Source organism: Protopterus annectens, chromosome 2.part0, assembly GCF_019279795.1.
Source record: "Protopterus annectens isolate FY-2018-M chromosome 2.part0, PAN1.0, whole genome shotgun sequence".
NCBI lineage: Eukaryota > Metazoa > Chordata > Ceratodontiformes > Protopteridae > Protopterus > Protopterus annectens.
This window is the reverse complement of record NC_056728.1, coordinates 307,951,497-307,975,889: the sequence shown is the minus strand read 5'-3', so window position 1 is coordinate 307,975,889 and position 24,393 is coordinate 307,951,497. Positions and strand designations below refer to the sequence as shown.

General features: G+C 38.9%; 1 protein-coding gene across 1 annotated transcript in view; it reads left to right on the top strand.

The window, feature by feature from the left end:
• Positions 1-24,393, top strand: part of ALDH7A1 (aldehyde dehydrogenase 7 family member A1) — a 760,748-nt gene that overhangs the window by 663,124 nt on the left and 73,231 nt on the right. The gene's annotated exons all lie outside the window — the stretch shown is intronic.

The window sequence follows — 24,393 nt, the reverse complement described above, 5'->3', positions numbered from 1 at the left end:
CTCGGGACCAAACCACGCCAACCGTGGGTAAATCCAGCATTACCCACACCCAGGCGTGGGATATGGCTATACTACCTCCTAGTCCACCACCCACACAGCTGTACATCTCAGCATTGTTTAACTTTACCCTTCTTTCATGTTTTTGCGCCAAGCTGCGGTGAAAGTGTTATGCTATGTTACTTTTTTGATGGCTTCCCCTTAGTAATCAAGTCAGCTGCCACAAAAGTTATTTCTGCATGCACACTATGTATTACTATATGTATGCGTTTACCTTTTAAATTAGACACATACTATGCTGTATTTTACAATGTTAAACAATTTAACACAAAATATCTAAAGAAAAAGTTATTTCACTCGCATTTATTCTTTTTTCTTCCATTTGGTTCTTTCAAGAACAAACACAACAGAGTGAGATTCATATGCTTTAGTTCCCTCCACCTGTTAAAATAAGCAGCGAATAGTGAAGTTGAACTCTGTTAGTCTTCTACACAGCCTCACCCTTTCTCCATACCTGCTACTTGTTCAAATCCCAGTTTTCCTAACTGACACAAAACAAGCCTTCTCACTGTTTCAGGCTACCCACAGTGGGACTAATAGTTTCCATTTCTTTCACTGTTCTGTAAGTTCACCTCTTAGTTTTCTTCCCAATCTTCACCTTTTTGCAGTACCTGCATCTGATGTTCTTCATCTCACATTGCTGCAGTCATAACCTGTGGGTAGTCCGCTGTCCTCGGTCGGCCCGAATACCAAACTGTTAGGCTGGCGTCGGTCATGGTCGCTTAGATCTGACGTCAGTACGCCGTAGTACTAAAGCGCATGACCGACGTCATATCCTCAGTCTTTCTTGCCGCATGGTCCGAAGCAGAAGCAGCGTTTGCAAGTGCCGTTCGGCATCCTGAAATTTTCATATTCTGAGTTTCAGACCGAAGACCAAGTTGGGCTAAGTACCCCGTTGGGGAATATTTTTGTCTTTTCTTGCCTCAGTTAATTCCGGATGTCAGAAAAAGTGAATAATTGTATTTCTTGTGGGAAATAGATACCTCATAGGGATTACCACTCTCTTTGTATTCCTTGTTTGGGGCCTGAGCATGACGTAGTCGGGTGTCGCTTTTGTGCTAAATTTAATAAGCGCACTATTAAGCGTAGGTTAGATTGTGCTAGGCTTGTCTTCGGTAAGCGGTGTAATTATAATATGCCGTCGGATCCTCCGGCGCGCTACCGCGAAGAAGCGCAAGGAGAAATCTTTGAAATCCAGGCAGGATGAGTCGTCCGGAACGGACGCCGGTTCTTTAGAGACCACGGTGGAGTCTGTGGATCCGGCCGAGGTTTCTGTTGAGTCTCAGGAGGAACCTTTAGTTTTGCAAGATGTGGCCTCTCAGGAGTCAGGTCAGGCTGTGGGGGCCTCTCAGGTGGCTGTGCTCCCTTCTTTGCATAAGGTAGTTAGGCCTTCTCCCTCTGTTTCTAAGGTACCTTCTAAGGCTAGGCCTGGTTTATCTTCCTCTGGTGTCAGTCCTAGTTCTGCAGGTTCTGTGCCTAAAAAACACATGCTTAAAATGGCAGAAGATTTAATTACCTTAATTAGAGGTTCTATGCCCCCTCCAGATAAGAGGCCTAGGGTGGAGCCAGAGGTGGAAGGATTGGAGCATTCTTCAGATTATTCAGAGTCTTCGGCTGAAGACATTCAGGATTTTCCCCCTTATTCTGATTCTGATGCAGAGGATTCTAGTCCCTCTGCTTCCCCTCCAGAGGATTTTTCTTTTTCAGAAGCCCTGCATTCTATGAGGGAGCATTTTAAATGGGAAGGTCAGGATTTCTCAGATTCCCGAAAGAGGCTTAGGGAATTCTTGTTTTTACCTCAACATAGGCCCTTGGCTATACCTCCGGTCTTAGATGTTGTACAGGATGTTTTCTCTGAGGCTTCACTTAATCCAGACTCTTTGCCTCCTGCTCCAGTTAAGCCAGATAGGTATTACAGGGTGCCTGAGGCTCATAAATATTTGTATAAGAGCCCTAGGGCGGATCCTGAAACTATTAGCCAGGGACCTAAGGGTGTCAGGGCTTCTGTTGTAAAGAACCCAGTTCCTGTGGATAAGGACTCTAGAGCTCTGGACAGGTGGGGTAAAAAGGTGTATACTTCTTCCACGCTTGCAATGAGGGCCTTAAATTGCCAGTTTCATATGCTAAAATACCAGAATTTTCTTCTTAGTCAATTGAAATCTAAGGTGGATGCTTTAGCAGAGGGCATAGAGTGTAAAGAATTACAGGATTTGGTTCATGCCTCTGATCAGGTGGGTAAGACTCCTTGCAGTGTGGTTTTGATGCTTTGCAAGCCTCTTCTAGGGTGGCTGCCACTGGATCAGTTATTCGTAGGCATGCTTGGCTTAAGGATCAGAACTTGTCAGAGCATGTTAAAGCTCGAATTCTGGATGCTCCCCTTCAGTCTGAAGTTTTGTTTGGTTCTCCTGTGGAGTCAGTCTTGAAGAAAATGGAGGACAAAGCTAAGTCTATGCAGACTGTTAAAGATTTCTTACAAGTGCAGCCCCCTAAGTTTAGCAGAAATTGGCCTACTAAGGGATGGGCTTACCCTTCTTCTGATTTACAGTCTAGGGGCAGGTCTAGACGTGGTAGGGGCAGAGCTCATGCACAGGGTTCTTTTAGGCCTAGGACGTGGAGTTCCCCTGCGCAGTCTGCTGGTGAGGGCAGGGGCCAGTCCTTTCGTAAGCAGACCCAATGACCTGCATCTTCAGCTGCCCGATCCTTCTTGTCTGGCAGCTCCTCTAGGGGGAAAGTTAGCACTTTTCAGACAAAATTGGCTTTTAGTCACCCAGGACAAATGGGTGTTGGACATTATAAACAGAGGCTACAAGTTTTATTTCCACACTTTGCCCCCTTTCAAAGGCATGCCGGACGTTCCTCCTCAGCAAAAGGCAGAGGCCCACAAACAGATTTCTTTACTTCTTCAAATGGGAGCTATCCAGCAGGTGCCTCCATTAGAGGTGGGCCTAGGTTTTTATTCTCGCCTGTTTCTTGTACCAAAAAAGGGGGACACTTGGAGGCCGATTCTGGATTTGTCTATTCTCAACACATACCTGGACATTCCAAAATTCAAAATGTTGACTTTGCAACAACTTCTACCTATGCTAGGCAAAGATCACTGGATGGTAACTCTGGATCTCAAGGAGGCTTATCTTCATATTCCTATCAGGCCAAGCTGCAGGAGATTCCTGCGTTTTCGGGCTGGGACTTTACATTATCAGTTCTCTGCATTGCCCTTTGGCTTATCCACTGCGCCCAGGGTATTCACAAAGGTTCTGGCTCCGGTGATAGCCTTCTTCAGGTTAAGAGGAATTCAGATTTATCCTTACTTGGACGATTGCCTGATTCTTGCTCAAGACAAAGACAAGCTACTTCACCATCTTCAGTATGTTATGGCAGTGTTAAGGTTCCTAGGGTATTCTGTGAACGAAATAAAGTCCAGTCTAGTACCCTCTCAGGACATGTGCTTTCTGGGTGTGAGACTGAATACAGCCTCTCAGATGGCGTTTTTTACCCCGGACAAGCAAAGAAATCTTTCCCTTTACTTCCAAAAATTGTCTCACCTGTCCAGGCTGACTGCAAGGACAGTCCTTCAAGCCTTGGGGTTCATGGCATCTTGTATTCTGGTGCTTCCCAATGCCAAACTGCATATGAGGAAGTTACAATGGTATCTCAAGAGTGTATGGACACAACACTGCCACGATTTGGACACTGTCATTCAGATAATACCTTGCATTCAAAAGGAATTTTTGTGGTGGGCTCAGGAATGTCACCTAAACAAGGGACTCTCTGTGACCCAACCAGAGGCGAGTCAGATCTTAACGACAGATGCCTCGGACAAGGCTTGGGGAGCACACCTCAATGGAAAATGGGTTCAAGACACGTGGCCTGCCAGACTTCAGCATTTGCATATCAACATGAAGGAGATGTTAGCAGTCCAATTTGCATTGATGGCCTTCAAGGATCTACTACACCCAGGACAAGTGTTGATTCAAACAGACAACACAACTGTCATGTGATACATCAACAAGCAAGGGGGAACCCATTCGTATCCACTTTGCAGGCAAGCTATGATTTTGTGGGAGACGGCTCTCAGTTTGCACCTCACTCTTCAAGCAAGGTTTCTGGCAGGAGCACAGAACTCCTTAGCGGATGTTTTGAGCAGACAGATGGTGGATCCCCACGAGTGGAAACTGGATCCTCATGTATTTCGACAGTTGACAGTGTTTTGGGGGACTCCAGACATAGATCTGTTCGCTTCCCCACTAAATTTCCAGCTGCCAAAGTTTTGCACAAAGATATTTCATCCAAAAGCTTGGAAAGTGGATGCTCTATCATTCAGTTGGAACAACCTTCATGTCTATGCCTTTCCTCCTCTGCCTCTCCTTCCCAAGGTGCTCCTGAAGGTCAGACAGGAGAAGCCCTCCATGATTCTTATAGCTCCAGATTGGCCACGTCAGCACTGGTACCCTCTGCTGAGGAGTTTAGTACGGGAGCCTCCTTGGCCTTTGCCAGCAAGTCCACACCTTTGGTCCCAGGCAGGCAATCATTTCCTCAATGTCAGGATACAGTCCCTGCATCTGACAGCCTGGCATATTCTGTTCTAGACCCTGGAGGGTCGCAGCTTCCTCAACAAGTTTTGAATGTTATTTTGGAGGCCAGACGGCCTAGTACAAGGAAGGTTTATGCTGATAAATGGAGGAGATTTTTTCTTTGGTGTAAAGCAAAGGACTTTGATGTTTCAGTACCTAATTTGAGTGTTTCACTTCAGTATCTTACAGAATTACTAGACAAAGGTTTGTCTTTCTCCTCTGTAAAAGTTCATGCTGCAGCCATTTCTGCTCACTATGACTGAGGATATGACGTCGGTCATGCGCTTTAGTACTATGGCGTACTGACGTCAGATCTAAGCGACCATGACCGACGCCAGCCTAACACTTTGGTATTCGGGCCGACCGAGGACAGCGGACTACCCACAGGTTATGACTGCAGCAATGTGGATCTTCGAACATCTACATTTATGGTAGGTACAAAACTGTACTTTTTGAATCCAAGTTTCTCCTAATTCTTCTGGTCTGTTCCTGGGCCTCTCTGTGTTACTCAAGCATTTTTCTTTTGGAACAAGGGAAAGTGTTTCACTGACAGACTCTGCTATGAATCCCCTCTTATTTGTGTAGTGTCCAGGAACCAATTCTTTTCACCTTACTGACTGATATTCTGTTCACTGAACTTTCTCTCCTCCAAAGCCACATCTGCCTGTGTGTTTTTGACCCACATGGAAAAATATTCTAAAGATTAATGGTTATAGCAGTTTGAATCTCTCACCAGCCTCACAACTCTTAATGACTAGAATAAACTTGTTTCTCTTTTATCTAGTATAAAGTAAGTAGTCATTTTCCACAAATATACTATCATTACCAATGTTCAGCGACTTTCTATTTTGTCACAGCTTTGTGGAAAGCATTTCTTCTGTTAGAATGACTGCATTTTTATGAATTTGGGTCTTTGCTTCGTTTTGGAGGCTAAATTAGAAGCATTAATACAATAGGTCCTCTTTTGTAACAAATCCGTCTCTGGACCACTACTCCATTTAATTATTTTTGCCTTTGTAAAGTTAATACAGTCTATACTCTCCAACTTTACTGGTGGCAAAGAAAAATGTCAGTTTTTAACTTCATACTCTTGTCTTGTAGATCTATTTTCAGAAAATGTGTTCAGTACCTCCATCTCTCATTCTTTCTGTCATTTCTGTTCTGACTTCTTCAAACTTAGAAGTTTGCCATTTTGATTATTTAATACTTATGTTTTCATTTATTCTCAATTAGTTTTCCAAATTCCCACTTATCTTAAATACTTCTGAATGCATTTGGCCTGTTTCTTCTAGTTTACTGGAGGTTGCTCCTGCATTTATGCTGCACATAGGTCTTCTTCCTTGCTGGTCAGTCTATTTTTCTAGTTGAATCTATTTTTGACAGATTTTTCATTTTCAGACATTCAGACTGTGTATTGGCTAGACAGCAAATGAATTTGTAACAGAGCGAGTTCTAGTTAGCTTGCTTCTCAGTCATCCACCATCTTGGGATTCAGCTTAGCTTATGAGTTTTATCTTCCCTTCTGATTTCACTCGTATAACATTTTACTTCACATCTATACTGTATTTTATTTTGTTTACCTGTCTCTCTTTACATTCCTTCTCTACACCTATTTTGTTCATTTGCTCTATCAACCTGTTTGTTTCCATTACTGTTTGATTGATTTTGTTGGTTGTGTATTGCTTTGTTTTGGCTGTTTGAATTGCTGTTTCTTTTCACCATCCCTTCTTTTTCTTATTCATCTATTATGCATTCTTTCTTTGACCGTCCATGTTCCTGAGGAATTTTATGAGGTTGCATAGTTTCATACTTTTATGATATGGTCCATGCAGCTGCACATTTTTGTTGAGCATCGCAGCTGTTAATGTATTCACTGTGAAATACCTTTTATAGTCACTCATTTGATGTTTATTTAATAACTATATTTGTAACTGTTCTAGTAGTGTGTGTGTGTGTGTGTGTGTGTGTGTGTGTGTATATATATATATATATATATATATATATATATATATATATATATATATTTATATATATATATATATATATATATATATATATATAATAAAATCTGTATTTATATATGCTTGAACTCAGCAGTTCTACAAACTGGTCTAATTTTCCCCACCTTGTGCACTTTTGCTGAGTTAGGGCATAAGTCTAATATTTATCGCTTGTTTCTCCTTAGCCTATTTTATTTGGCTTACCATCTGCTTCCTCTTTTGTCAACATTTCTCCTCCTATTTTTCTAATGTAGTATCTGTTTCTCCTTGCATAACTCGCCCTTTGCTCTTTTTAGGTTTGCATATTTCTTTTGCATTCATTTGATTACTAATGATGTTTTCTGGTTTCTGCCCTCTTATTTTACTCTAGTGTCTATCTTTCATTTAATTTTCTAGTTAGCCTATTGTATTCTTGCCCATTTTAGCAACCTTCTGTATCATCACATACAGATTCATAGACATTCCAAGGCCATTGAGTCTCATGACCATTCACTGTTTGCCAGTACTCTCCCTCATGCAATACCTCCTTTCTCCAGGAGATCAGTACCAGTCAGCACTGGAGTAAATTTGTGGATACTCATCCAGACATTTGTGTGTAAAGGAGGATAGTGAGGTAAAGTCCTTAACGATGCATGGGAGTTGCTAGGAAATAATATTCTTGAAAACAATCGGGGGGGGGGGGGTTCCCAGGTGTGACATCTTTTAAAGATGATACAATACCAGTTAGACTTGAAGTAAAGTTCTTTCAGTTTTTTTTTAATGCAGTGGGGATACTAATATAAACGGGTGCTTTTGTTTTTTCTTGTTCACGCTTCTTCTCTCTTTTCCTTTGTCCAGTTTTAAAAAATGTAGGCACTGCAATGAAAAAAAATGAGGAGGGGAGGAGATGGGGGAGAGCACAAAGGTCTGGTTTGGAGAGTATGATGAAATAAAAATCAGTGTGCTCTTTCCCATGATTGCATAGGGAAATGACTGGGTAAAAAACATATTCAGTAACAATTTTATTACAAAGCATGTAAATGAAAAAGAATATTAATACTGTAAGCCTTTCTTTCTGATAAACAAGGTACCCCTAACAGTTTTGTGTCTAGTTTGCATGTCACTAGAAGACAATTTGATAGAGAAAAATAGCTTGGAGAAAGTGTTTACTGGAACTATTCAAGTGTTTTCTCAACTGGGAGTGTTATATAGATATAAAAAATAAATAGCATTTACTAATAGCACAGGCTGTACCATGCATCTTGGCGTGAATGACCTTTCTTTTGGTTAACTTTAGCCTGTCTGTGTAGCTATCAACTTAAACTTATGTTGGTATTAGGAAGCAAAAACTTCAATATTTGAAGATGTGCATAGCTTTGTGTGTTATTGTGAAGTTCATAGGTTTTAGGAGGTTTTGTTTTGTGAAGGGTATTTGTTCTGTTTTGAGGCCTTTCAAAAAAAAAAAAGTTATACAAGATGTGACACAAGCACAAATGGATATGACATGAAACAACTGTATAAAAGACCAACCTGCTGAACAGTATATACATGTAACATAAAAGTTAGGATTAGACATTTAGCAAAAGAGCAGTTCTATATAAAAGGTTTTCAGGATGGTTATTCAGCAGAATATTTGGGGAAAAGGAAAACAGGAGTACTTAAATTAATTGCAAGAGGAGCTCCAGTAGTGATAGAAGAGGAAAAATGATAACAATGGAAGATACGTAGTACTAAGGGGCTACTGGCTACGGAGGAGGATTACAGTGGCATGCATTTACACCCCCCTCACCTAAAACTGCTGTAATGGAGCTTAAGAAAATACTGGGAGAAATAATCAGCTTTCAGCAAGGAATATTAGTTATAGGTCGAGACTGGAATTTGGTTTGCAACAGTGAAGATGTGTCTGGGAGGCCGAGAAGGGAAGATATATAACAAGGGAGGGTATATATTTTTAAGAAACTTATGAAAATGTTTGCCATGGAAGATGTGAATTCAGTACTAGGAGTTTGGAGGGAATTTACATATTACTCACAGATGTACAAAAACTGGGCTAGGCTGGATAGATTTTATATCTCACAGGAACATGTGCATTTAATTGAACATCTTGAAACGCACCCAGTAACTACTTCAGATCATGCATAAATAATTAAAATAAAAACACAGGGTAATGATATGAAAATGAGACACTGGAGCTTTCCCACTTACTAGCTGAAAAGAGAGGAATTTAAGGAATGGGTTGTGGAATTAATTAATTTGGCTTCTGAAAACATAGCCGAAGAGTTGGATAAAACTAAAGTGGAGTTTAAAACTAGGTTGGAAGTAAAAGAAAGGTAGATATGGTTAAACAATAACCAGAGTTATTTAGAGGGATTGACAAATGTTAAAGTATTGAAAAATAGGGGAAATCTCCCAGAAGAAGAAAACGAGCAACTGCAGAATGCTAAACAGAAAATAAGGGATTACCTCGATAATATGCACGAGTTTAGAAATATTGCTGTTAAGCAACTGTTTTTTGATAATAATTCTAGAGCACAAAACCTTTTAGCACACTAACTCAGGCAACAAAAAAGTGGAAAGGGCAGTCACCAAGCTTAGGGAGCCTATAACAAGGAAGATGACAAGAGACCCTGTAGAAGTATTAGAAATATTTTGGAAATTTTATGAAAATTTATATAAAGCAGAGAAATATGGAAATCAAGAAAATGTACAAATGGAAATGTTTATGGAAGAATTAAATATGCCAAAGTTAGAGGTAGAGGAGACTCAATTACTAACAGTGACGATAGGAAGGGATGAGATAAAAATGGCGATGAATAACCAATCTACACGAAGGTTCCCAGGAATAGATGATATTCCTGTGGAAGTTAGGAGGGAAAAAACTGATAAAGATGTGGAAGGTTTTGTTTAACAGTATGTTAAGAGGAGGAGGAGAAGTTCCAGCATCCTGGAAGAAGGCTGTGGTAACGGTAATACCTAAAGAGGGTAAAGATCCATTGGATTCAGATTCATACAGGCCCATTTCAATACTAAACCATGATTATAAAGTGTTTGTCTATTATGGCTAAAAGAATTGCAAATGTGATAACCAAAATAGATCAGTGTGGTTTTGTGGAGGGGGGGGTGCAAACATTTGATGATATTAACAGAATACTGATGATGATCCAGAGGGGAAGCAGAATGCAAGAAAGTACCACTTTTATTGGTGGGTCTTGATGCAGAGAAAGCATTTGACAGAGTAGACTGGGACTTCATGAGCAGGACAATGGAAGCATTTGCGTTCCCTGATACAATTATACAGTTGATTAGAAGAATATAAGGGATCAGAGGCGCAAATGAAAGTGGGTGGGGTCCTCTCCGATAATTTCTGCTTGAGTAGAGGAACCAGGCAGGGTTGTCCACTTTCCCCTTTGTTGTTTGCATTATGTTTAGAACCAATGACAAACAAAATAAGGGACTCAGAAATTCAAGGATATAATTGATATGGTAGTCAAGAAAAGCTGGCTCTGTTTGCAGATGATATTATTTTATACATGACAGAACCAGAAAGGGACATTACAGTGTTGTGGAACATTTTAAGACAGTTTCAGATCTTCTCGGGATACAAAAATAATGAAGCTAATACAAAGGCAATAGCAGTAAATTATGCACTCACAGACAAATTGGTCCTACAATATCCATATTTATGGGGACATGATAAAATGAAGTATTTAGGAGTATGGATTAGAAATGACTCTGTAGTGGCAGCTAAGGATATGTGGGAAGAGACTAAACAGAAGATAATACAAAAATTGAGAAACTGGAGATTTTGTTATATGGATACTAAGATACAAGCCATTAAAATGTTTAGTCCCTTTAGTATTGTACACAGGGTAGGCATACTTTTATCAACTGGGAAGAAGTTGTGCATAGCAATTAAAAAAGAGTTGATGGATTTTATCTGGGAAGGGAAGACAGCAAGGGTCAAGTGGGATAAGCTGATTATACCAATAGAACAAGGTGGACTAGGATTACCTGATTTGAGGGGGTATTTTAGAGAAACACAGTTAAGGCTATTGTACATAGCACAGGCAGAAAACTATAATTCAAAGTGGAAAGAGATGATGCTGATGCAGGGAGGAAGCTCAAGAAATAACGAGAGGTTGAGATTTTGGATGCAAGCTCTTAAGGAGAACAACCAAAATCATACAGAGTGTTATATTCATATTCTAAGAACTAAACCAGCACGAGAATGTAGAAAAGAGATTTTGCTGATAGGGTTGACTGTGGTTAGGGATACAGATAATAGGCAAGAGGGGGCTGGGATTTATTGGAGAAAACTGGCAAAGGAACCAAAGTATTGGGAGGAAATAACTAGAAAGAGGAAGGTAATAGAATGGGAAGATGCCAAACATTTATTTGGACTACAGGTTAGAGATTGCCTTCCCTATCATGGATTTATATCAGAGTGTAGGCAAAGAGAAAGAAATAGGGGGCTCCTAAATGAAAGACCAGCACTAGTAAAGTTTTTAATAGAATCTGGAACAGAAGCTGCCGTTAAAAAATGAATAATTAGTAAAGCATATAAAATACTGCATGAAAATTATAAGAATCGGAGGAACTTAGAAAGGATTGGGAAGAAAGATTGAATAAGCAATTCACAGAGAGACAATGGGGGATATATGTATATCTTCCCAAATATGCAACAAAGTCCAGAAGATTTAGGATCTTTGCCTGGAAATGTTTACATAGGTATTTTTATACCCCAAGTAGACTCCAAAGAATTTTTCCTTAGGTGGATAGCAAATGTTGAAGGTGTGACTGTTAAAAAAGAGGTGACTGGGAACATATTTTTTGGAGGTGTGATGAGCTAGCAGACTTGGGATTCCCTGCGGACCTCTGTGTCGGAGATGCTGGGTGAACAGATTGGACTGACTGGTGAGATGATTTTTTTTGAGTTATGCTACAGAATTAGAATTGCCTAGACATAGTAAAGCCTTGCTGAGTCTAATTATGGTGGCTGCCAAAAAATCAATTACTAGAAAATGGAAATCAAAGTCTAGACCAACTTTACTAGAAGTAGTGACTATAGTAACAGAGATAAAACAACTGGAGTTGGGATCTTTAGAAAAGAGAAGGCGCAAACTACATAGAAAAAATGGGAATTGTGGGGACAGTATATGCAGAACAGGAATGAGGTTTAAGAGGCAGGATTTAAATGAGCTATATAATGCTTAACTGACAATGACTGGAAAGTGAAGTGATTTATAATGCTTACAACTGCAGTTGTTTCAATGGTGTCTGTGTTGTAAACTGTTTGCAGCTAAAGTCATTTTGTATGTTTTTCATGTATATAAATGTAAGATTGCTTTTGTCATATGTGGAAATTTAATAAAGATGTTGAAAAAAAAAGCAGTGCATGGGAAGTTTATCCCAGTGATTTTGGGAAGTGCTCGGTTATAAACCAGTCCCACCATCGTGTTTTTATCTGATAGTGAAGATTTAGATCTCTGGTTCTAGTATCAGTTGAGATATTGGACTTGTAGAGAAACAGGAGGTCCATGGTAATTGTTCTCTAATAGTGCTGTAAATAAGACAGAGATCTCCCTTCAAAAGTCTGTAAGACATTAAATAAATGAATAGAGCTTCCAAACTCTGTTGGCAGCAATGGGACTTTAGGTCTGTGATCTTTTTGGTTTAGGAGCCTTTGGGGGCCTTTCTAATATTTCAGTATATTTAGTGGGGTACTTCTCAAGGGGGAGGATGTTTTACTTGATAACTGATCTGATCAATGCCAAGTTTAAGGGAGTGCTTTACCTCTTCAGACATTGGTGATATTCCTTTGACAATTAACTGGGTTACATAAAAGAATTTCCTAACAGTCATTGTTACAGGATGGTCAAAAAAGAGGGAGCTATCAACTCAAGTACCTCTGCCCCCTAACTACATTTTCATATTGTAGAGGTGTAGTATATCGAAAGTATGGTGAGAGGAGGGGTTGTTTACCAAAAGTGATTATATTGCACTTTTTAGCGTTTAGTTTGAGCCCAGTTTAGTGCACCAAGAGTTTACAAGGGTGAGTTCATTCTGCAGGGTTTGGGTGTTATAGGGTGATTTAGCACTTGTCCCAATTTTGCATTTATCTGCAGATTTGTTAGCCAGATGCCTTGGCTCTCTGCTTGGAGATCTGAGAAGAAAATACTGAAAAGGAGAGTTCCCAGCACCAAGTCCATGATCACTTTCATACCATTTGATGAGGCACCTGCAGTTTGCACAGTATGGGTTCTGTCTTTCAGCTAGTTTGCTATCCATCTTACCACATATGGGTCTATTTTTAAAGCCCTTAGCTTTCATATGATAGGGAAAATGTGCCACAGGCTTTAGCAAGGTCAAGATATGTTGTGTGAACTGCTTTGTTGCCATCTACATCTCTATAACCCTTTCGTAGAACTCTACAAGATTAAACAGATCTCTATCCTTCACAAAACCAAATTGCTGGTTATCAGGTATAACAAAAGTTTTGATATCACAGTTTATGAAGTCAGTTGTAATGTGTTTCATTACTTTAAAGGTGCAACTTGTAAGGCTGATAGGTCTATAATTACCTGGGTCATTTGTAAGGCCACCCTTATGAAGGGTCATCATCACTGCCATGCTCCACTCATCAGGGACAAAACTAAATTTAAGTTAAACAGTTTGAGTAGTGTGTCTGCAAGGGCGTGTTTAACACTGTTAATTAAGCAACCTATGTCCCCATAGAGGAAGTGTTTTTGGTCTTGGTTAGCATTACTTGTAAATGATGGTTAGAGTTGGGAAGTAAGGGATTCAGATATTTCAGGGCTTTGAACAGACGTCTCAGTGATGACATTGGAACTAAGTTTGTTCTCAAAGATATTGGTAGTGTCAGTTGGATCTGAATGTGAAAAATATCTGAGCAGTGTAAGATATTGTTTTATTGAGCAGTGTAAGGTATTGTTTTTGTTTTCTGACAAAACTAAAGAAGGCTTTATAATTTTCTTTGACTTCAGAGGCCAGACTAAGTTTATGGGCTTCTTTAGTAGACCTGATAATGTTCTTCAGTTTTTGTTGTTTGTAATGCTTTTGTTATTATCCTTGAGAAGATAGGTTTTGGATAAATAATTTAAGGAATTTATTTTTGTTATGTAATTTATTTATAGTGTTGGAGCACCAGATTGTTTTTTATTTTTTTAATTTCCTGTGATACATAGTTTGGGAAAGGACTGTCAGTTCTGTGCATTTTTCTTAGTGGCTGGACAGTTCCTTAGTGAAGCTTGATGTTGTATCATAAGTGCATTCTGGTATGTCTTCACGTAGTAGGTTGAGGTTAGCATGTTTGTAGTCCTTAAATTCAGCGGGGTTTGCTGTAGGAGCTTTTGGAATTTTAAGGGGAGGGTCACAAGCTTATAGTCAGACTTCATTGTGGAAGGAAGGGAGTAGAACAAGAGGTAGACATATCTCTAAGAATCAGTTTAACAATGATGTGCTGTCCAGTAGAGTTTACTTACCAGCTGTTCAAGGGAGTTTTTGGATTAAGTCTAAGAATTTTTGGGCATATCCTACACTGGAGGTATAGGTGTCCCAGTTTATTGAAGAGTAGTTACTCACCCAAAACAAGAGGGTTTTGCTAATGGGCAGATAATTTAGAACACTGAGGAATCTTACATGGTCATCAGGAGACAAAGAAAGTGCTTCTGTGACAAGCTGTTAGTTGATAATTAATTCTGCCTATCTGTAGTTCACTGATTTGCTAGGGATCTGTCTGAAGGTAATATGCTCACTGCCAAATATGGAGAGTACACCACAATTGCTATCAGGTCTGAAGACATGAAAAGTCAACATTCAGGTATTGAGAGAATACGGAATACTCTCTTTACATTTAAACCAAGTCTTGGAAACTTTTCAGACATGGATGTTTTCCAAATGCAAGAGTGCCTCAAGATCAAGCAATTTATTGTTTGGACTTCTTGCATTAAGTAAAGCCATCTTAATGTAATCTAATTTTTGGACTGATATGTTATTTACTTTGCAATGTTCATCAGCTGGACTCTACCAAGAAAAGGCACTAGGGATACAACAAAGGTTTTAGACACTATGTAGTAGTAGTAGTAAGTCTTTCGGCTTTTCCCGGTTAGGGGTCGCCACAGTGGAAACTCCGGTCCGCTAATGATTGGCAGTTGATTTTCATGTGCCGAGTTACCGGCCTGACGCACAACCATCAACGAAGGTACACCCATTCATGCATGTCTCCACGCAGAAGACACTGAGAATCGAACCGGACAGCGTCTTACTGTGAGGTGACAATGCTACCGCAGCACCACCACCGCAGTATCGTTTTAGACAGTATGTAAAAGCCTTAAAATGAGTGGTGCAGGCCATCCTTAGCAAAGCAACCTGGACTGTTGAGCATCTCATCCCTTGCTTACACATAATGGATCCCCCTGAAGCGAAACCAGTTATTTAACCAATTATTGAAGCCAGTTATCCTTTTTGTATCTAGGAATAGTTTGAGGTGAATGATGGATTTCACTCAGGACTAGTGTCTTGCTTGCATTCGTAACTTGCCTGGAAAGTTCAAACATGCCACTCTGCATATACCTCAGGGTTCTGCATCTCATGTCATTCCCTCCCACATGCACCTCATCTGTATCATAGTTGTATTTGTCAAAGAGCTAGGGCCCTTAGGACTCTTGTAACTTCAGAGATCATGTTGCCTGAAAGGCAACTTACTGCAATCTTTTCCTTGTCCAGGCTTGTATCAAGTCAGTGTGCCTGACAGTAGCGTTACTTATCACTAAAATATATATGGAAAAAAATTATAAACCATGAGAGATTTTCTTCTAGCTGTTCATTATTTCACACCCATCTCTTTATTATTTCCTGTTTTTCATCTATGTAGACTGGCATATTTTGCACAGTCATTGAGGGGGACTGTGGATGTATACCAGTGTATCAGTCTTGGGTGCAATACCCATGGGTGTTTTCATCTGCTTGTCTCTTTCCTTAAGGCAAGACACCAAAATACCCCATCCATCCTTTCTTCAAGTGATGCTAATGCTGCATCAGGTAACTGGCGTCAGTCCTGTGGTCCCTCCTGCAGGCAGTATATTCCAGTGCCTAGCCCATTCACAACATATCTGCATTTGTGTCAGACTTGCTGCTGAATACTGATCTTGCTTTCATGACAGATTTGATCCTCATCTGGCTTCCATTATTCCATCTGGAGTCTGTCTCATTCAGTGCCCTAGGAAGGGAAGGATCAGGGGTGAGGTTACTGCCGTTATACGTCTAGATGCAGCTTGCATAGTTTACTACTAGGAGCTGCAGCAAACAAACCGTGGGTTTCCCTTCAAGACTGTCGTCCTGGTTGTGTAAGTACATTCTTTCAAGAGTTCGCTCATCAACTTGGTGTTATGTCATCAGCCGTTGCTTTTTTAAATAAGCATTAGTAAGTCTTAACCAGACATTAAAATACAAGCAAGAAATCAATAGCAAAGTCCTGATTAAAGTAAATGTACATTTGTTAACCATGCACGGGATGTCAGAGTACTGCATCAGTAAGAAAGCTTGTTAAAACTACTATAATTAATACTGTACACTTCCCTGTACATATTCATTACTATCCGAGAGTAAAATCTCTCCTATGCTGTTCTAGTTCTTCCAGCTGTAAAACCAAAGATACCGGTTTGTCTAATCATTGCACTTCTCCCCCCCCCCTTACACACACATTTATCTCTAAATTATAAATTTCAATCATTGTTTAATGCATTATCACCTGTAACAATTTGCTTTGTTTTCCATTTTTATGTAATTGCTTTTTTACCAGATAACATTATTATAGCAATAACCCACGCCTGGGTGTGGGTAATGCTGGTTTGGTCCCAAAAGCCAAAAAACCTAACCAAACAGCATTACCCTACCCCCAAGTGGGTTATTGTTATTATACTCATGACATTATTTAAGAAAATAAACTATTACTTTTCTTAAATAATGGCATAGTATAATGCCTGTTTACTGCCCTTCCACAGATGTCTGGCATCCGCAGTTCTGATGTACTGGCGCCTGCGCGGTACATCAGAGCTGTGGCAAAAGCAACGGAGAAAGCAAGATCTCCGTTGCTTTTTTTTTTAAGCTATGTTAAATGGGTTTAACATAGCGAGACAGTTTTAAAATAAGCAACAGAGATGTCCGTTGCTTATTTTAAAGCTGTCTCGCTATGTTAAACCCATTTAACAGTGTTAGAAAGTAGAGTTATACTAATGGAAAAAGTCCGACGGACCTTTTTCTATTAGTATAACTCGATTTACAATGTGCACGCTGGCCAATCAGCGTGCACATTTTGGGGGGGTCATGGTATAATGAAACAAATAATGCTTTGTGTAATGGGACTTTCCGCAGCCCTGGTTCCACTAAGATCAAAAAATACAGCTGGTGTTAGTTCCAGCTTTTCCTTCCAAATCTTGAGTATCCCCTGTAGCAACTATTTAAAAGTATTCAGCTTAGGTCAGTCCCAAAAATATGCTTCAAGTAGCCCAGCCCCCCACCTTCAACAATTTGCAATTATCCCTACATATTTTTTTAGTGATTTTGATAGTGTATAGAAACATTTGGACAGACATTGCCACTCCAAAAAACCTAAAACGTCTTGACTTGGTATCATACCAAGGAATCAGCATTTTTTTCTGCAACAGTTACATTAGCATACTAATTTTAATACCCTTTTTCCCATACTCTCCATTACTGTATCCACGCATCAGAATTTTGCACATGCTGCTGACAATGCCCTTCAACTGAGGGTTTTCTCTTACCTTATCTCTGTTATCCAGTTCTCTCACAAAGGAGTTTCTCATTATAGTCCATTTTTAACTTTGCACTGCTTTAATGCATCTTAAATTGACTTGGATTTCTATTTCCCATTGTACCTGTCTGTTATCTGTTCTGCTGTGAGAGGTACCCCTCCTTCTATCCTTTGTTCTTATTATTTCTCCATTTGTTCCTGACCAGCTGCTTCTCTATTGTAAATCTGTAATTTTAGTAGTAATATCTTCTTTACCCATTTCTTGCTTTTCATAGCCCACTTGAAAACCTTCATCGTGTCCAGCCCCAACAGGAACAGATGGCCTCTTCTTTCCATGTTCACAGACTCTCTAACCATTTGGAAGCCCCAGTTGCATTCCAAATTCATTCATTAGCATTGGCTTTCATCCAGCCTGATAGGAATGTGCTAATGAATTATGTACAATCTTCAACTGGACTGCACAACCATATTCCCCAAATTAGGCTCTAACACCCCCCCAAACTGTGGGAGACCTCAAAATATTCTGGGAAAAAGATGATTTATACCCCCATAGAAAATATATTGCCAGATTATGCACTGTAACTAAATATTTATCCATCAAAAAAACAGGAAGACCATGTTGTGCATATACTGATAATAGTACCACAAACTATCAAATAGCATGTATTATTTGCCAAAATACACTGTAGTCAGTTTCATGTTTTGAAAATAATCTACCATCTTTCATCAGCCGCTGTTCAGTTGTACTGGATACTGACTCTGAAGGTGTTACCCAGCTGAACGTCAGATGTGTTCAACTCCCATAGATATGGGTACTTACCTTGTACTGTTCTATGATAGTCATATTTTATCTTAGTCACTTACTTTGCTTTATACAATGAAATCTTGTGGAACCTGCCAGTTTCTAAGAGATTTTACATATACTCCCATCAGGGCTAATTAGTTAGATTAACAAAGCATCTTCTTACAAAGCTAATTTGTGGCTTTCCTGCTTCAGCTGATATCCTATTAGCTGAGACTGTCTTCAGTGCTTTGCCAGATGTTCCAGATAGATTGCAAACATCAGTGGGGAAACTGGACAACTTTGCCTTGTTTCCCTGCTTATCAAATCCACAGAAAGCCAAGATACCAACTTTGCCTTTAAATCTAAACAGAAATACCACACTTTCTCATGCTGCATGCAAGTGTTCCCAGCAGACATGATCTGGGAAGGCTATGCTTTTTTCTGCATTTAAATTCAACCCCACTGATTTCTTCTTTAACCTGTCTGCATCATTTGTTTATTTATATGTTTGCCAAGACATAGCAATGATCAAATGTGACCAATTGCACATTTAGCCTGTGTTGCAAAGTACAAGAGAAGAGTGCATATAGTAGGGAATAAGAAATGATGAAACATGATTACTGCATATGCATAGAACATGCTGAACACAAAATTTATAATGTTGACATCACTTGCTGTAGTAAACAAAGTAAAATGCTGTTGTATGTGAACTAAGCTAAAGTATTTACAAATATGCAGTGGAGAATAACCTTTTGGTAGAGCAGAGACACAGAGTAACAGCAAGACAGGTAGTGAATTAAAGATAATATTAATTAGATGATCAAAAGTACTTCTTCCTGTCAAAAGTCCTGTCTGATCTCGATTAAGTTTGGCAAAGCTCACTTTAGCCCCTTAATTGAAAAATGGAAGAAAATTATCATTTTAATTTTGCATTAGTATTAGCCTGTATGAACTTGGCAAACTTTTGCCCTTCTCTGACTTCAGTATTAACAGCTATTTAAATGCTTGTTTCCTATTAATGGGTATCCCACCTGTCTTCAGTATAGTATGTAGTTAACTAATATTTCAAAATGTATAACAAAAAATTCTGTCCCACTTTCAAACATACCCAAAGATCATGCTTACCAGTGCCTTACCTTTTGTAGTCTCCATCAGTATAAATCCTTTCTCATCCTGAAGTATTTTTCCACCAGTGTTTTGCTTGCTGTTTCATAAATACTGCAAGTTCCACCCTGCCTAGATATTGCCTCATTTGTTCACTTTCCTCAACCGCTAGTCCCTCCTTTATTAACTGGTAATAAAATTTCCTAAACCTGACTAGTATTCCCACTAGTTTGTGATCTGTTTCACTTCTTTCCATACCTTTTAACTGTTTATAGCCCATTCTGCTTTCTGCCACCTTAACATTGCTGCAAAATATTTCTAACTTGCAGGGTAGTTTTCAAAATATCTAAGCTGTAGAGTTGTTTTAGCACATTCTTAACTGAAGTCGGTCTCGTTTTAAGATCTCCCTTTTAATTTTTTTTATTCTGTCATCATGTGTTCTTTCACTAGATCCCTCTGCAGAGGTTCAAATTCTTACCGTTCTCTCTTTTACCTTGTAAATTATTTTAACTAAAATACCAGCACTTGTTTAAAAGTAACCCCTGCTGTACCATTGAGCTGGGAAAGTTCTGCTAGAATCCCCCCCGCCATTCTGCATAAATCTCCTGAAAGTAATTTCAAATTCCTTCTTTTTACAGAAGTTACAGGGTTTGATTCCTCCAGCTTCTGTTTACCTCTGATGAAGTCTTTAACCAGACAGTGCTACAGGGCAATTAGGAAATTGGACTGTGCTTCTCCTTGTAGTCGCCAAGACCACATGCCTGGTAAATATGAACCTATGAAAGTATTAACTTAGTGACCTAACTCAAGTGAGGGCCATGACAGTGGTTACCTCCTTTATCTAGCTAAAAGAATTTTCTGATGAGCTAGTATCAGATATTGCTTGTTCTATTTATTTTTTAATTATTTGCAATTTGTTAACCAGTTAAGTGAGATGGTTTACTGAGGCTTTTTGGTTATGACTTGGGTATATTAAATACAAACACTGGCATGTAAAGATGGAGTCCTCACCGTTGTGCAACCACTCTGACATTTTGTCTTTGTTGATAACCCAGAATTGCACAAAATACTAATTGCCATAGCTCTCAGCCTTTTTTCTCCAAAATGTGGAACACTACCTCTCATAATGTGGAGCAAATGGGCAAAATGTGGAACACTTGCTAACAGTTTCAACAAGGAAGCCAATACGGTGGTTAAATTGTGTTAATTATGCTTAAACATTCTTTTGATGAATTAATATGATTCATTACTACTCACCATGGATATCAGTTAAAACCATTCTTACCAGTGAATGTAAGAAAAAAAATTAAAGAAATTCAGCATTGGTCTACTAGCAGAAAACACAGAAGTGATGTAATACCTCTCTCACACACACTCGCGCACACACACATATCTGTCTCTGAGGTATATCATAAGCCGCATGTTTTCCATGTTAACATTTTTCAAGATTTCTTTTTTAACAGTTGGAAATAATGTACTTCCCTTTCTAGACACAAGTGGATATTTAAACACAGTAATTAACATCAGTAACTTAACTCTTGACGAAGGGCTCATACCAGCTTGACATCTCAAGTAGTTGCAAAACCTGTGTTGGCCCAGTAAAAGGTATTACATCATGTTTGTGTTCCACTGTGTTTGTGCTAACACTGAATGTGGTGATAGACCCTTTTAATGTGTAACTGTAAGGAAGGAACATGGAAGAGTCAAAATGAGGCATGTTCCGCATAACGAGGTACAACTGAAAAGAGGCATGCTCCACACCCTTTCTTTAAGTAAACGTAAAGTGCTTATTCCACCATCACTAAAAGTGTGTGCCCTTTAAAGATCAGCCTCAGAGACACTGTTCTTAATTACGTGTGTCAGAAATGTCTGTTGCCCGTTTTCACCTTACCCTGGTCCAGAAAAAAACAGCTCATTTGAATTTTGGAGAATGCACAGATGCACAGTTATCCATTACTTTCACAGACTACTACTACTTTAACCACACACAGTTTTATCATTATTAAATAAATCAAAGGTTCAAAGCATGTCAGTCACACACCGTGGTCTTAATGCCTGTGTCATTTACCTGTCTTCAGGATTCATTTTGAAACGCTGCTGGTCAGAATCTGTCATGACTTCAGTTTTAGCTATTCCAAACCGTAACAGTTTCATATCAAATATTTTTTCACATGTCACGCTAGTCTACATGAAAAGCCTAGTCATTCATAAATTTAAATTCTCTAACAAGGTGGTGCATTGCTGTAAATTACCCAGTGGTGATTTTATCAGTTCAGCCATAATTGGATACTGTGCCCAGGCTGCACTGACTGACCACAAGCGTCCACAGTTACCATTTTTTGTTATCATGTGAAACGAGGAAAGTGCTTGGAACTTCCTTCAGTATGGTCTTTCTCTCCCACAACCTGAACCTCCTTTCCATGATCTTAATCTACTGGAACTTGAGTTTTGGGGGAGCTACTTCCAGAGATATGAAGGTCATTGTCCTTTCCGAGCAAAAACACTTAACAAGATCAGGGTAAAATAATTTAAATTTCAGACTTCAAAGATGTCTGCACACTGACCAAAACTTAATTTCAGTTCTCCCAATGTGAAAAATGAAACTGAGGAGGAGTGCTATGGAAACATTTTGTGTAAAATTCAGTAATTGGCTATCAAGTACATGGCCTGGATGCCTGCAAAGAAGAAATTTGGAGAACCTGAAAGAAAATCAGCCACAAAAGGTGAAGCGTAAACACTGTCAGAGAAGAGTTTGGCAGATGTTCTGCATTGGCTTTAATGCAATAGATGGCTTCCAGTAATTTAGAGGAAAAAATAAATGTACTTAGAGGTGATTAAAATAAATGAAACATTGAAGGAATATAATAAATGACAAAAGGCTAGGAAAAATAGAAGAAGCTTTAACTAGTTCTTCAGTTGAACTGATGAAACTGCAAAAATCAGGTTATACTGAAGAAAAATCTGGCTAGTATGAGGCTTCTCAAGAAAGGTTGTTTCAAAAAATAGTAGAGTTAGAAGGCAAAGCACACAGAGAAAACTTGAGATTTTCTACTGTACCAGAGAAACTGGAAGACACATACATTCATAGATGTGTGTTAGGCACCTTTTTAAGCTTACCCTAGCCATGAATCTCAAGATTATCTTAATTTTATGAAAACACAATTAAGCAATTGTACTGGTGTTCCACAGCAGGATTTGTTAATTAAAAGGGCTCATTGAGTGTATGCTCCAAACCTGGCCAAGAGAAAGCAGCCAAGACCTATTAGTAAAAATGCAATCATACCAGCAGAGAGTTGTTCCTGACAAAAAATTGTGGCAAAAGGTAAAAATGTTAAAAATTGGAGATGGATTTGGAGATGGCAGAGTGTTTTGTTAAAAAAAAAAAAAAAAAATTACTCGCTGTATGCCAGTCAGAGAAGCAAATTTATCCCAGCAATCGGGGAAAATCAAGAGGTAGGTGGGAGATTCAAGCTGCTATATCCAGAGTGTTTTTCTTGAAGGATCAGACATTTGTTGATGCAGAAAGGGACTCTTACATTTCATTCTTCTGATGAAGACGCACTTTGCCAGTGAAATGTTTTCCAGTGTTCTAAAGGAAAATGTTTGAGAAACAGAGAAAGCATAGTAACTGTCAGGGACAATCAGGAGTGCCTTAAACTCGAACAAGAGTTTAGTGCTTGGAGATGGCGATGATTATGAAGACTAGTAAATCTGAATGAGTGAATAAATGTGAGATTATAAAGCATCAATCATATTTGTGAAATATGAAAATGGTGAGAGAAGACTGAACTTCTGCTGGCTTTGTTAAACGTTTATGGACTGTAAAGCATATATCCCACATTACATCTTTAATGTTTAGAAGGACAGTAAAAGGGGGAAGTAACTGTAAGTGAAACAATTTTTATTCTTATTAGTACTTGTATAAAACATATCATGAATACAATTCATGTTATATTCTAAAACAGTTTTGTATATGTGCAGTCAGAGATAGTTTAAATGTGTGTGAGGTAGTCTTTTCAGTGACTGCTGTATGTATTAAAAAGATAAAGAACTGTAGATTTTACAGTGAAAAAGAGAGAAGGGCTGAGCAGAAGCAAGTTTTTTTTTTTTTTTTTTTTTTATCAGGAAGCTTCTTTATTGAATTATCACTTTTGACATGGACAATCATACATTTATGTAAATGAAAGCAAACCATATTGACATATTGTAAACATTATACATCACATGTAATCTTCTATACAGTCAGTGAGTTAAACATTACATAGCTCATTCAATACCTGCCTTCCCTTAAACCTCACTCCTCCTCCAAAACCTTATTCTGCAAGTCTCGTTCTCATACTTCCCATTTTTCTCTGTAATTTGTGCCTACCCTTTTCTAAAGACCTGGCTTCCAGTTCTTTTATCTCTGTTACTATATTCACTACTTCTAGCACAGTTGGTTTAAACTTTGATTTCCATTTTCTAGTAATTGCTTTTTTGCACTAGAGTTAAACTCCAAAAGGTCTTACTGTGTCTATGTAACTCCGATTCTGTATCACAGCTCAAAAAACATTTCTTTAGTTGCATCGGTTTGCTCACCCAATATTTCTGACAGAGTAGTCTGCAGGGAATTTTTAAAGTCTGCCAACTAATTACTATCTCAAAGCATATGTTCCCAGTTACCTCTCTTTCCCATCATACCTCCAACATTTGCAGTCTACCTGAGGAAAAAATCTTTGGAGTGTAGTTTGGGTGTAAAAATACAGGTCTATATTATAACCTCAAATGATTAATTAATGATTAATCTTTAATTGACCCCTTAAAATCGAAAGCACTAAATCTCAATACATGGAACGGTGACTTTTTTCCCCCACAGAAAAAAAATCACTGGGCCATTTTCGGGACTTTGCCATTTCCTCCACTATGGTGCAGTCTTGGAGTTGGTATATTTAAGTAGGGGAGTGTGGGGGGCACAGCCCCCCCGTTTTATTTATTTATTTATTTTTGCAGAGCAGTGACAATCGCTGTTCTTTGTGTTTGGGATTTAGTGCTTTCGATTTTCAGGGGTCAATTAAAGAGCATTCACTCTTTTAATCATTCTAGGTTATAATATAGACCCTAAAAATA